Source organism: Bidens hawaiensis, unplaced genomic scaffold (assembly GCF_021521415.1).
Source record: "Bidens hawaiensis isolate Kalapana, Puna unplaced genomic scaffold, B.hawaiensis_p1.1 tig00032357_1, whole genome shotgun sequence".
Taxonomy (NCBI): Eukaryota; Viridiplantae; Streptophyta; class Magnoliopsida; order Asterales; family Asteraceae; genus Bidens; species Bidens hawaiensis.
The window spans coordinates 93,763-104,180 of NW_027495493.1; positions in this window are offsets into that span (position 1 = coordinate 93,763).

The window sequence follows — 10,418 nt, forward strand, 5'->3', positions numbered from 1 at the left end:
TAAGATTATCATAATCAAGGGTTTTTTCCCTCGTAATCACATCGCTGTGTTCGTCAAGATTTCATATATACATTCACTATTATCGTGTTAGCACTAAACCTCATATAACAGATTCAGATACATTGTCCTTAGCAGATTTTTATCCAAAACAATACTCAAGGCCCACCTAAAAAGCAGGTCAGAGATTTGAATGTTCACATGATTCAAGGAGGGCGAATGTGCGGTAACAAGAGGCAGGTAGTTGATAAGGAGGAACGGAAGAGTGAGCCCGTAATTTTTCCGCGGGTCAATGGAGGTCCATGCAACAAAAACCCGTTGATAATCACTGCCCTAATAGGTCATTACCGTTCACATTATGTCTTCTTCGATACTGGAAGTACATCAGACATAATGTATGTACCGTTTTGAACAACTTGACGAGGAAGACAAGGTGAGGCTGAAGCTAATTCACGCACCTGTGTATGGTTTTGGGGGCGAAATGATGAACCCACGAGGGGTAATTTCTTTTCCTGTTACACTCAGTGATTGAAAACATTCACGTACTGAAGACATTGAATTCTTGGTTTTACTGGCTACATCAAAACACGATATTATCTTGGGGCGCGAAGCAATTGGTGATTTCAATTCTCACCCTTCCACAGCTCATGGTGCATTAGGGGTTCCAACCCGCACTGGGGTATCAATCATCCACATAAACCGTCATTGCTTGACGACGGAAAGTTCAAAACCAATTAAGACACCAAAGAAAGTAGAAAGAACTAAACCAGAGAAGTGGGTGTTTAATAAGAAGTTTCCAGATCAAACGCTAATAATTGGGCCTGCTATATCTGAGATAGTGAGGAGATTTATGAAAAAAATTATTGACAAAAAACATGGACATCTTTGCTTGGCAACCCGCAGATATGACTGGCGTTCTGTGGAGGATTGCGGAACACAAGCAGCGTGTGAATCCGACATTCACACCGATTGTCCACAAGAAGTGCAAGATGGGTCCAGAGCAGACCAAAGCTATGAATGAAGAAGTCCAAGATCTGCTAAATGCTGGAATCCTCCGCGAAATACAGTACCAAACTTGGGATGCTAATCCGGTCATCGTTCCCAAGAGCAACAGAACTTGGCGGATGTGTATTGATTTAAAAGATCTAAACAAAGCTTGCCCAAAGGACTGTTATCCATTGCCTGAGATTGATCTCAAAGTTTATGCGGTAGCCCCGTTCTAGTTTAAATGTTTCCTTGATGCTTACAAAGGTTATCACCAGATCCGCATGGCGGAGGGTGATGAGGATAAAACAGCATTCCGCACTGACCAAGGCACATTTTGTTACACAATGATGCATTTTGGATTAAAAAACACGGGTGCTACGTATCAGCGTTTGATGGATGAGGCCTTCAAAGATCAGATTGGGCGAAACCTGGAAGTTTATATCGATGATTTGGTGATAAAAAGCATTGAAGAGGATCAAATGTCACGAGATATAGAGGACACATTTGATACTCTAAGAAAGATCAACATGAAGCTTAATCCCAACAAGTGTTCCTTTGGGATGGAAGAAGGAAAGTTCTTGGGCGTAATTGTCACGGGCGCGAGCTTTAAGGCCAACCCAAACAAAGTACAGGCAGTCGCCCGCATTCCTTCACCTTCTTCCCTCAAAGAGGTACAAACACTTAACGGAAGGCTCGTTTCTTTGAACAGATTTTTAGCCAATCATGTAAGGCCCCGAACCCGGTAACCCTACTTTAGCGTCGGATTTACTCATAAACACAGTCCTTCAAATCAGAGTTTATTAAAACTTTTCGCGGAATATAAAACATCAATCATTTGTTACAAAACATTAAATCTTTTCTTTGATACCATAACACAAAACTTTATATTTAAAACATCTTTACTTCTTTCTTCAGATGCCAGCCGTTCAATCCATGCCGTGTGTCATCCTCATGCTAACTCTATAATCAGCTCACCTGCGTGCATACTAAAAGTCAGCTACGCTGAGTGAGTTCTAGTTAATCAGGCAACATACAATCCATTCCCATATATTACTTCCCGTATCCGAAGACACATATTACTACCTTAACCTTGTATAAATATCCATAGGAGGATCGTCACGTAATATCTATTAAAAGAACCATTACCATTACCCTACCATATATAATTTCCATAGGAGGAACACTATACTTTCCATAGAAGGAACACTTTACTATCCATAAAAGGAACACTATACCTTCCATAAAAGGAACACTATACCTTCCATAAAAGGAACACTATACCTTCCATAAAAGGAACACTATACTTTCCATAAAAGGAACACTATACCTTCCATAAAAGGAACACTATACTTTATTATTTAATATCCATGTAAGGAGCTAGTCACTTCCCTCGACGATACGTGCAATATCCGAAGATCGTTCACGTACCGGCAAGCAATCATTCATCTATTTCACATTATCCATATAAGGCATACACATAAAATTTATATCCTTTCGTTCATACTTTCTTACTTTCTTTAGTATTATCTTACTTCCATATCTTACGTTATAAAGAGCATTACGCCCTACGTTCCTCGAGTATTACTAGGGCTCGGTACCCTCTTCGTAACCATACAACCATACGTTATCATTTCTTTCTTCTATTATCTCTATCATGTTCATACACATAAACATACATAACATACTTACCTTATTCTTAGCGCTGCAACCTAACAGTACGTGCAATATCCGAAGATCGTTCACGTACCATCAAGCAATCATTCATACATTTCACATTATTTACATAAGGCATACACCTATCTCTTAGGATAAGCGTATTAACAAACATATTGAGTATGCACACAGCCCCGAAAACATAACACATAAATGGGGCTAGAAACTCACCTGAATTCTGCTTCTTTTTCTGATAGCTGTAAATCCCTTCTCTATCTGAGCTCGGCTGACTGTACAAGTTACACGTATCAATACTCGTCTGATCTAATCTGGTGGCCTAGTATTAGCTTACTTTAACTTATCGCTTTATAATTTATTTTCTAATCAAACTTGGCTTTAGGCGAAGTTAACCCTCGGGCGAACTTAGCTTCAGGCGAAGTTAAACCTTAGGCGAACTTGGCTTCAGGCGAAGTTAAACCTCAGGCGAACTTAGCTTCAGGCGAAGTTAAACCTTAGGCGAACTTGGCTTCAGGCGAAGTTAAACCTTAGGCGAACTTGGCTTCAGGCGAAGTTATCCTTAGGCGAACTTGGCTTCAGGCGAAGTTATCCTTAGGCGAACTTACACTTGAAGGCGAAGTTACGCTTGAAGGCGAAGTTCATCAGGCGAACTTAATCTTGCAGGCGAAGTTATCGCGCTGCAGATCTGTTTGCCCATAAATCCTTCGTTTCTTAGCCAAATAACTCGATTTTGGTACCCACGGAATCGTATGATCGGCGCCTACAAATCCCAACCATCAAATCGGCCTAAAATCGACGTTTTAGGGGTCCGATTTGGGCAGTTTGGGTTTCGGGTCCGGTTAACCCATCCAATCCTAACCATTTTCAGTAATATTAGCTTTGTTGGATTTGTTCTTACCTTACCAACTCAGATCTATCAACAAAATCTCGGGTCTCGGCTTCGAATCTTGATCGGTTAGAATGTGTATGTTTAGGAGAGTGGGGGAAAATGAAGATATCTTGGGATTTTGGGGGTATTTATATCCCTGAAATCCCATTCTCATTTAACCCATCTCAATTAATCCAAATCCATAACCAACGTCCATTACCCGACACTAGCCCGACCCATACCAACTCCTATTCTTTTATCTATTTCCTGATAACCCGAGTAAACTTTCTCTCTAATATTAAGTAATATTACTTGGAAATTTCGGGATGTTACAAGTCTTCCCTCCTTAAAGAGGTTTCGTCCCCGAAACCTAACTTATTCCCTATAAAAGGAAAACTTCTTATATTTACACGCTTTATTGAATCGCCTTCGTTTTCTGAGTTACCCTTCTTACTTCCGACTTTGCAGTTATCGAATGGTGGTCACGTGTATTAGCTATTTAAGGTAGCTTGTCCATGAGGCCCTTGATGTACCAAGTCTCGTTTCGATCTTTAAGAGGCTTTGTCTTATATCATATTAATGCTAAAGCCTAAGTCGACACTCTATCACGACACGTCAATTTATCATGACTAACATGCATTCAGACAATTTGTACCATAATTAATAAACACCAGTCTAAATTTCAACATAAAACAACACGCATCGAGTCATCAATAAGTTACACATAGATTTAATACTTATGGCTAGCATTTAGCCTTCTTGAATGGCTTCTCTACGCATACGGAGGAATCTGTTAAACCTCAAGCACTCTTCTCTCCTTCATGTCCTCCCTTTGGCTTCTTGCAATCCCTTGCTAGGTGCCCACGTCCTCCACAGTTGTGACACCTATGGTAATCATTACATTCCCAAGAGGAATGTCCTGCTCTTCCACACCTGTAGCAAACACCTAATCCCTTTCTGCACTCTCCGGGGTGTCTCTTCCCACATTTTTCACAAGCAGCGAACCCTTCTTGCCTTGCCTTCTTTTTGCGTGGATCCACCTCATTGGCTTCCTCTGGTTCTGGGGTTGGGTTCTTTTTCTTCGGTTCCATCTTCTCCCCTTCACAGTTGGCAAGGTCCTCATAAATCATCTCGGCCAGTTCCACGGCCGAGTCAAATGTTGCGGGCTTACTAGACTTAACCAAAGTGCGAACATTCTGCGAAAGTCCCCTTACGTAACACTTGATCCTTTTAGCTTCGGTGTTCACCATGTCAGGTACCAACCTAGACATGCGGTTGAATTCAGTAGTATACTCCCGTTGTGTCATCTCTCCCGCTTTCAAATTCAGAAACTTCATCTCCACTCTTTCAACTTCTGTATCAGCGCAGAACCTCTTCATCACCATGTCCTTTAGGTCATTCCAACTCATCGCCTTGATCTCTTCACGGGTCTTCCTCTGCTCCACACTCTCCCACCAGTACATAGCCTCATCTTCAAAAGATTGAGTGGCATAACCGACAGCTTGGTCAGGACGGCACTCGCTAATGCGGATAACCTTATCCATGGCGGTTATCCACTGAAGAGTAGCGATTGCGTCTCCTAAACCAGTCAGCTTAGGCGGGTCACAACCTTTGAAGGACTTATAGTTGCAACCGCCTCGGCCCCTCTTCCTATCATCATCTTTCACAGACTTTACCTCACTAGAGTCACCCCTTTCCCTCTCGTCATCCTTTCTATTATTACCACCTGCCCCTTCAACGGTTCGTTCACGGCTTCCAGCAGATCCTTCGGGATTCAGGTTCTTCACAGCAGCAACTACAGCTTGAACAATGGCTGCTTGAACTGCAGGGCTAAGTTGAACTTCTTCGTTGTTGTTCTGGTCTCCTCCAGCGGCGCTCCCTTCATCTTCGGTGTGGGAAGCTTCTTCTACCGAGGGTTGCCGGACAAGACGAGGCCTGCCACGACGTCCAGTGCGACCCCCAGTTCCCACATCTTCTCCAGCTCCAGCCATCAGTATTCTTAAAGGGACAACACAAACATCATCACTCAAGGAACTATTTAGTACAAGGATAGCAAGGCTAACAGGTAATAACAGTGGCCAGCTGTGACTAGCTGATCACGTTGCTTTCCGTGTCCTATTCGCTTCCCTTTATGAGTCTATTTGTGCTGGTTCAACTTAAGCAGTTAGTCAAATCAAACAATCAATTACTTCTATCCTTATCGTTCACGTATCTTTTCTTTCTCATTAACATATATCATTTAATCATACACCTTACCTTTACTGATTTTTGCTTGAGCGACACATGGCATTCTTGAACTGGCATCTTCTTTCTTTTCTTACTTAAATCCCATTCTCTGTTCGAGTCTAAGCATGTAGGATGCTTAAATCTCTCGAACTTATGCTCTGATACCAACTTGTAAGGCCCCGAACCCGGTAACCCTACTTTAGCGTCGGATTTACTCATAAACACAGTCCTTCAAATCAGAGTTTATTAAAACTTTTCGCGGAATATAAAACATCAATCATTTGTTACAAAACATTAAATCTTTTCTTTGATACCATAACACAAAACTTTATATTTAAAACATCTTTACTTCTTTCTTCAGATGCCAGCCGTTCAATCCATGCCGTGTGTCATCCTCATGCTAACTCTATAATCAGCTCACCTGCGTGCATACTAAAAGTCAGCTACGCTGAGTGAGTTCTAGTTAATCAGGCAACATACAATCCATTCCCATATATTACTTCCCGTATCCGAAGACACATATTACTACCTTAACCTTGTATAAATATCCATAGGAGGATCGTCACGTAATATCTATTAAAAGAACCATTACCATTACCCTACCATATATAATTTCCATAGGAGGAACACTATACTTTACATAGAAGGAACACTTTACTATCCATAAAAGGAACACTATACCTTCCATAAAAGGAACACTATACCTTCCATAAAAGGAACACTATACCTTCCATAAAAGGAACACTATACTTTCCATAAAAGGAACACTATACCTTACATAAAAGGAACACTATACTTTATTATTTAATATCCATGTAAGGAGCTAGTCACTTCCCTCGACGATACGTGCAATATCCGAAGATCGTTCGCGTACCGGCAAGCAATCATTCATCTATTTCACATTATCCATATAAGGCATACACATAAAATTTATATCCTTTCGTTCATACTTTCTTACTTTCTTTAGTATTATCTTACTTCCATATCTTACGTTATAAAGAGCATTATGCCCTACGTTCCTCGAGTATTACTAGGGCTCGGTACCCTCTTCGTAACCATACAACCATACGTTATCATTTCTTTCTTCTATTATCTCTATCATGTTCATACACATAAACATACATAACATACTTACCTTATTCTTAGCGCTGCAACCTAACAGTACGTGCAATATCCGAAGATCGTTCACGTACCATCAAGCAATCATTCATACATTTCACATTATTCACATAAGGCATACACCTATCTCTTAGGATAAGCGTATTAACAAACATATTGAGTATGCACACAGCCCCGAAAACATAACACATAAATGGGGCTAGAAACTCACCTGAATTCTGCTTCTTTTTCTGATAGCTGTAAATCCCTTCTCTATCTGAGCTCGGCTGACTGTACAAGTTACACGTATCAATACTCGTCTGATCTAATCTGGTGGCCTAGTATTAGCTTACTTTAACTTATCGCTTTATAATTTATTTTCTAATCAAACTTGGCTTTAGGCGAAGTTAACCCTCGGGCGAACTTAGCTTCAGGCGAAGTTAAACCTTAGGCGAACTTGGCTTCAGGCGAAGTTAAACCTCAGGCGAACTTAGCTTCAGGCGAAGTTAAACCTTAGGCGAACTTGGCTTCAGGCGAAGTTAAACCTTAGGCGAACTTGGCTTCAGGCGAAGTTAAACCTTAGGCGAACTTGGCTTCAGGCGAAGTTATCCTTAGGCGAACTTGGCTTCAGGCGAAGTTATCCTTAGGCGAACTTACGCTTGAAGGCGAAGTTACGCTTGAAGGCGAAGTTCATCAGGCGAACTTAATCTTGCAGGCGAAGTTATCGCGCTGCAGATCTGTTTGCCCATAAATCCTTCGTTTCTTAGCCAAATAACTCGATTTTGGTACCCACGGAATCGTATGATCGGCGCCTACAAATCCAAACCATCAAATCGGCCTAAAATCGACGTTTTAGGGGTCCGATTTGGGCAGTTTGGGTTTCGGGTCCGGTTAACCCATCCAATCCTAACCATTTTCAGTAATATTAGCTTTGTTGGATTTGTTCTTACCTTACCAACTCAGATCTATCAACAAAATCTCGGGTCTCGGCTTCGAATCTTGATCGGTTAGAATGTGTGTGTTTAGGAGAGTGGGGGAAAATGAAGATATCTTGGGATTTTGGGGGTATTTATATCCCTGAAATCCCATTCTCATTTAACCCATCTCAATTAATCCAAATCCATAACCAACGTCCATTACCCGACACTAGCCCGACCCATACCAACTCCTATTCTTTTATCTATTTCCTGATAACCCGAGTAAACTTTCTCTCTAATATTAAGTAATATAATTAATATTACTTGGAAATTTCGGGATGTTACAAATCACGCGGCCAAATATTTCCCGTTTGTGTCAACTCTGAGGAACTGTCTAAAGAAAGCACATTTCAAGTGTACCGTGGAAGCTGAGCAAGCATTTTTAAAGGTCAAAAAGTGTTTGATGGAATTGCCTACCCTAACAACACCACATGCGGGAGAGCCTTTGACTTTGTATATATTAGCATCTAGCATTGCCATTTAGGGGTGTTCAAGAAATCCGAAATCCGAATAAAACCGAAACCCGAACTGAAACCGAAACCCAAATAAACCGATCCGAATTCTTATTCGGATATTCGGATCGGATCAATCCGAATATCCGAATAACTAATTCGGAATCGGATATGAAACTTTAAAAAAATCGGATTGTTCGGATTATTTGGATATCCGTTTAGTCCGAATAAAAAACATGTTTTTAGTGATATTTTCCGGTTTGGTATATTAATTAGACTATTATTTGAAGTTTAAACTTTAAAATTTGTGTTATGAGTAATTCGTATTTTCCGGTTTATATGTTTATTGTGATTCTAAACTATTAAATGTTATGAACAAAAAAATAGGAAAATTTTTTAGGCTTATTTCGGATTATTCGGATAATTTCGGATTTTTCAGATATTATCCGAATCTGATCCGAATTGAATTCAGATAGATTCGGATCAAATAAGAATATTCCTAATTCGGATCGGATCAGATTTCGGATAGGGTCTAAAAATTCTCAAATCTTAATAACCCGAACCGAATAACCCGAATAATCCGTTATCCGATCCGATGAACACCCCTATTGCCATTGGGGCCGTGCTACTGACCTATAAGAAAAATCTCCAAACCCTGATTTACTATGTCAGTAGAATGTTGACAGGTCTAGAAACCAGATATTCAATGCTTGAGAAGCTGGTTTTGGCACTGGTCTATGCCGCTGCCCCCTCAGATACTTTCAAGGACACCCAATTAATGTGCTGACAGGGTACAAGTTGAAGAACGTATTGAGTAAACCTGAAGTGTCCGAAAGATTTGCCAAATGGGCTACAGAATTGGGAGAACACATAATTGAGTACAAACCAAGACCCGCGATCAAAGGCCAAGTGTTAGAAGACTTTGTTACTGAAGTCCCGCGAAACAAAGAAGATGAATGCCTGATTGAACAACGAACTCCGGTACCCCCTGAATGAGACCAGGTTTGGTCACTGTTCACGGATGAAGCTTTAAGTAATGAGGGATCGGGCGCATGCCTCAGATTGGTTAATCTCGAGGGTCATGAATTCACTTATGCCATAAAGTTGGACTTCAATAGTACCAACAACGAGGCAGAATATGAAGCTTTTCTAGTAGGCCTGAGGATAGCTAAAAAATTGGGAGTAAAGCATTTGAAAGCACGAGTGGACTCGATGTTGATCTCGGGACAAATCAACGGAACCTACGAGGCAAAAAATGATGTGATGGCTTCATACCTCTCACAAGCAAAGGACTTGATCATTCAATTTTCATCTTGCAAAGTCATCCACATCAAGCGAAGTGAAAAAAATTCAGCGGACGCTCTCAGTAAATTAGCTTCAACAAATTTTGAACATTTTGCAAAAGACATCCTCGTTGAAGTCCTCGATCGACCATCCGTCCCACAACATCAAGTGTTGGTCAAACAAACTGGTGTCGAATACTGGATGACACCGATTATGGCTTATCTAACATCGAGATTTCTTCCGGAAGAAAAAGCTGCGGGTTGAAAAATAAGACACAAAGCCTTAAATTACCAAGTACATGATGGAGTCCTATACCGCAGATCCTTCCTCGGCCCACTCTTGAGATGTGTGGATGTCGAGGATGCAAACTATCTGATAAAGGAAGTACATGAGGGTATTTGTGGTCTTCATGCGGGTCCAAGAATGGTCGTGGCCAAACTCATGAATGCGGGGTATTATTGGCTGGGGATGGACAAGAACGCAGTGCATGAAATCAGAAAATGCGATTCATGCCAGCGCCATGCCCCTAATACCCTAAGACCAAAGAATGAGTTAGTGCCGGTAACATCCGCATGCCCATTCCAGAAGTGGGCGATTGACATCATGGGTCCATTCCTAGAAGCCCCGGGACGTGTCAAATTTTTGATTGTGGCAATTGATTATTTTACCAAGCAGGTAGAAGCGAAGCCGGTTGCCTCCATCACTGCATCCAGCATCAAGAAATTTTTATGCGAGTTCATTATTTGCCATTTTGGCCTCCTGCGAGAATTAATCAGTGATAATGGAACCCAATTTGCGGATAGTGGGATACAAGCGTGGCTGAAAGAACTTCAGGTCACCCAAGTATTTACTTTTGTC